Below are 5,000 nucleotides of genomic sequence, written 5' to 3'. Positions count from 1 at the left end.
ATGGATTTAGTTATTTTTCGAGTGTTAGGGCCCAACCACTTTAGTAAGGAGTTACTAAAGTATATATTTATGAAATTGGATTTCATAAATAAATGACGAATAACATAAAGGATTAAATACTCAGGATTAAGATGTAGTAATCTTAAAAGTGGCAGTCTATATTCATGACTTTGGATTACTACGAATATTTTAATGAAGGGGTTGTATGCATAATAAAGTCTTGGGATATAATTTATTAATAAGGCCTAGAGTGCAATTATATTTATATAGTGGTATTAAATATAATTAATGGTAACTTTGGGCTTGTCAAGAGTTGACGGAAAAGCCCAAGGCCCATTGGAGCTAGTGTCTTATTGGTCCCTTTTAGTCCCACTCCAAGCCACACACTAAAGCCCAATTGGAAAGGCCTAATAGGCCAGCCCAATTAGATAATCAGTTAGTTATAAAGGGAGAAACATACAGAATTTTTATTAGATGAGATTAGAAAAGAAAAAAAAAAACGGTGTATGAGAGAGTGTGAGACACACTTTCATTCTCCCTTTGAAAAACTGATTGAGAGACCACACATCTTGGGCGTAAAGTGGAATTGGAGTGAAGATTAAAAGTGTTCCCAAGTGCTTCTAATCTTTGTTTTGAATTTCTTCACACCAAGGTACGCCATCTTGTTCTTAAATTCTGAAATTTACATTGTGCACGTTATCAATCGTGAATGAAATAGATCCTAGTTCGTTGCTTCCGCTGTGAGTTTTGCATGAGATGCAAAACCAGAATTTTTCCTTCAATTGGTATCAGAGCCAGGTTTTCATATCATGATTGTATAGCGTGTGATTGAATTTTAGAATTTAAGAAAACCGTTATCTTTGTGTTTTCAAATTTCTACATAAAGATATTATTCAATAAATTTTGTGTGCATTAATAAATATATGTAATATATTGTTATGCAAGTACACGGATTGGCCATTTTTTTTTTCTTTGGAAAAGTGAATCCGTAAGGATTCTTACTTTTTGACAATCCGTAAGGCCATGTCTTAATAGTTATTGAGATGGGCAGTTATTCTCCTGACCGTAATATATGGATATAACTACCTTTTGCTTGCACTTGGATATAACTACCTTTTGCACTTGATTTCCCTTGCACCGTTTGACTTGGTCAATGGAAGTTACATAATATAACTTTATTTGTTATACGTAAATGGTGTTTTCATGCATGGCTAGACTTTGTTTCATGATATAACTACCATTTGGTCTATTCTTATGTTGCATGGCTTGGCTTTTCAAGTACTCTTTTGTCTTGCATCAATAATAGCCATGGAAAAGTTGAATCCATGAATAAAGGATTCTTACAATCCGTAGGTTATGTGTGTGTATATATATATATATATAAAGTAATAATTATATATTATATATATTAATTTGTATATTATATTATTTATAATATAATATAAATTTTTATATATAATAAAGGTTTTTATTATGTTATATATATTTATATACGTTAATGCTAGTTTAATGAAATTTATTCCTAATGAGATTAGAATTATATTTTTTCACGTGTCTAGTATTATTATGGTTCTTGATCTGTAAATCTTCGTTGATAAAATCAAAAAGTGTTTTTGATGGCAGAACAATAAAGATGTCAAAAACGGTTACCTAAAAATTCTGAAAAAAATCAGTTTTGCGAGTCTCGATCGATCGAGAATTCCTTTCGACTGATCAAAGACACTGAATTTTTGAATTTTCACTTGTTTTTGACTAAGTGTTAAAACTTTAATAAAAGCAAGGCTATATGATTAATTTTATAGTTCTTAAAAGTTAAGGATATTTATTAATCATTATCTAACTAAAAGACCTACTGAGATCAAAGATGTTAGTTAAATAGAACTCTTAATCCTAAATTGTTTTATGATTAAAAGTCCTTAATTTATTTTAATTAGAGGGTTTTAATGAGATTAAAATTCTAATTAAAAAGTTATATAGTTTCTAATGAGATTAGAATCTTTTATTTAGTAAATTAAGGAGAGAGTTCTATATAACTAATTTTTGATTCTTTAATGTTTAAGGGATCCTAAATAGTTTAGGACTTCCATTTTAGTTAGTGATTCTAATGAGATTAGAGTCTTGAACAAGTGCAAGGTTATTAGTTGTGATGGGATCACAATTATTTAAGAAAAACCCAAATAACGAGTGGGAGTGCTTAAATAACCCTTTAGTTAAGTTTATTGTAATGTGAATAAATATCTTGTCTTGACTTCGAGTCTTGCATTCCATGCGGAGGGTATTTACTTCACGGATTACAAGGTTAAACTTCTTTGTGATTAAGCGAATGTTCGTTACACTAAAGTGACGTGACTTAGTAACATCACATCGAATTTAAACAATTAAACACATTTGATGTGTAGGGTTAAATTTGTGATTAGATCACAATGTTTTTAGGACAATCCACTTGTTTTAAAATTTCTAGTGGGAGAGAGATACAAGGGTTGGATCTCATGGCCTCCATTGTTGGTTCATAGTAGTGTGAAATATATACTTTGTCTTTGCTTCGAGCTTAGCATTCCATGCGGAGAGTATTTATTTCATGGTACTACAGGATTGAATTTCTTGGTTTATAGTAGTTTGATCAAACACCTTGTCTTAGCCTCGAGCTTTGCATTCCATGCGGAGGGTGTTTTGTATCATGGCACTACATAATAAACCTGTTTAAGGGGATGAAATGTGGCTACACATGATTCTAGGCAATGGTGTACACTAGACTAAGTTTGATAGTATCCTCTATGTTGAGTTCTTGCTATTATCACTTAGAGGCCAAAGAAATAGCGGCAAATTATTTTGTTTGGTAAGAGTTACCATGATAGCATTAATAATGAGAGTAATTCTCACCTGATCGTAGTGATTGGTATTCACTCTATGCTGAGGAATATTAATTGCGGGATTAGGTTGTCGTTGCACCTAGTATAGTATGTTTTTCGAGTTTTATACTATATGGTTATCGATGCAAAATATAATGTCCCTGTAATTTTGTTCATAGTCTCGAATTGAAGTTGCCATAAATTTTTGTTCTCTAACTATTTTTTTTATTGAATCACATTAACTAAGATATAATTTTGGACTTGGTGCTTAAGGAGTTGAAGTACATATATATGTTTCAATTCAGCATTATCATAATTTCCTATGCATGATGCATTGATGGAAGATGGCTTATGATATGATCATAATCTCCATTGAAATGCTAATATGTTACATTGGCTTTTATCTCAAATGTGCTAAAGCATGAGATGCAAGAGTTAGTACTAGACTTAGACTTTGTATTAAGACTAAATGAGATGTTTGGTATGAAATATCGTGCTACTAGACGATATTTAATATAAGTCATATTGAGTGCCAAGAAAAGCTTAAGTAGTTCCAATTCTATATCATTTTATGAAAATATTTTCATTTTAAAATGAATTGGAATTCTTGGATGTAGAGATTAAATGTTAATCTCATATGGATATGATCCATAAGTCCATGTTAGAATCATTTGACCAATTCAGATTGTTTTGAAAATAAATTTCTTTTATATTATCTGAATTGATGAGTGAGTTCTACACAACAGAAGACATCCTAAAAGCTAAGGCTAGGATCAATATGATTTAATCAAATTCTTAGCCTAGACCAAAAGGAAAAGGTGGTAAGAAGAGGAATTAAAATACCAAACAGTTGGGCAAGCTATTTGCCCTAGTAGTTGCCAAAAGGAAATTAGACTCAAAAGTATGACCAAAATGAAAGTGTTTCCGTTTTGGTAAAGCTAAGTTTTGTCCATGATTGTTTTCTAGATGGAGATTTACATGTTTTACTTTTTAAAGAGAAAGTTTTCATCCTTTGGTATTGTATGTTTTTGGCACTAATGTCTAGATCTTATTATCTAAATGATATTCAAGATTGGTGAAAGATGGGCTTTTAGAACCATTATTTGTTAAATTTTCAATCTATGAATTCTATTTAGAGGATAATATGATCTAGGGTTCCTTTATTGTAAAGGAATATAATATCAATGACTTCTTTAAGCCAGTGCATACATAAAGGAGGAATAAGACTCTTTTAGAAATAGTAAAGTACATGATAAGTATTTCAATTTCCTTATTTCTTTTGGAGATATACTCTATGTATTACTATACATTTTCTAAAATTGATTTCAAAAGTTTGTTCCTAAGACATTTGTCAAATTGTGGATTAGGTAAAAACCTAGTATATGATACTTCCACTTTTGGGGATGTCCAGCACTTGTGCTAGAAAGGAAGTCTAACAAAATGAAACCAAAAGGTAGAAAAATGTGTGTTTATGTTGGGTATCCAAAAGGAATTTCAAAAGATTGTTTTGGTAGTCATAAAGAAGATAAGATGTTTGTAAAGTACAAATACAAAGTTCTTGATGATGACTATGTGAATAATCTTAAAGCTATACATAGAATCGTTCTAGAAGAAAAATGTCAGAATTTGTTGTAAGAAAACTATGAAATACATTTAGAAATGAGATGGTTGTATTAGATACATCACAAGGAATTGGTCTAGATATATAGCTAATACACCAATACAATATCGTAGTGGGAGGATTATCAATTATCAAATAAATTCATACTTTTGGAATAAACTTTTGAAGTCATTCCACAAGGATATGAATTTGATCATCGGTCCTACGTTGAGGCAATAGATGATATAAATATGGATTACTGGATCAAGGTTATGTAAATAGAATTAGATTCTATTTAAAGTTTAGAACTTGTAGAGGAGCCTAATGGCATTAAGCCTATTGTTCTCAAATAGGTCTACAAGAAAAATTGAGATTGATAGATTTGAAGGTGCAAACCTTCAAAGTCAAGACTAATGGTGAAAATATTTATTCAGAACGAAATGGTTCAACTATGAAAAGATTTTTTCACCAATAGTCAAGTTTGACTTTATCTAGATTCTCTTATCTATTATATTTCATTTGGATGAAATATGGCAATGGATATCAAGAAA

At 30.6% G+C, this 5,000-nt stretch overlaps 1 pseudogene; it reads left to right on the top strand.

Annotated features, from left to right (window-relative positions):
- Positions 1-5,000, top strand: part of LOC142605762 (uncharacterized) — a 15,914-nt pseudogene that overhangs the window by 6,796 nt on the left and 4,118 nt on the right.

The sequence above is a fragment of the Castanea sativa genome, chromosome 8 (assembly GCF_040712315.1).
Source record: "Castanea sativa cultivar Marrone di Chiusa Pesio chromosome 8, ASM4071231v1".
In the NCBI taxonomy this organism is placed as follows: domain Eukaryota; kingdom Viridiplantae; phylum Streptophyta; class Magnoliopsida; order Fagales; family Fagaceae; genus Castanea; species Castanea sativa.
Note: the sequence above shows the minus strand (reverse complement) of the source record. Positions and strands in the feature narration are given on the sequence as shown.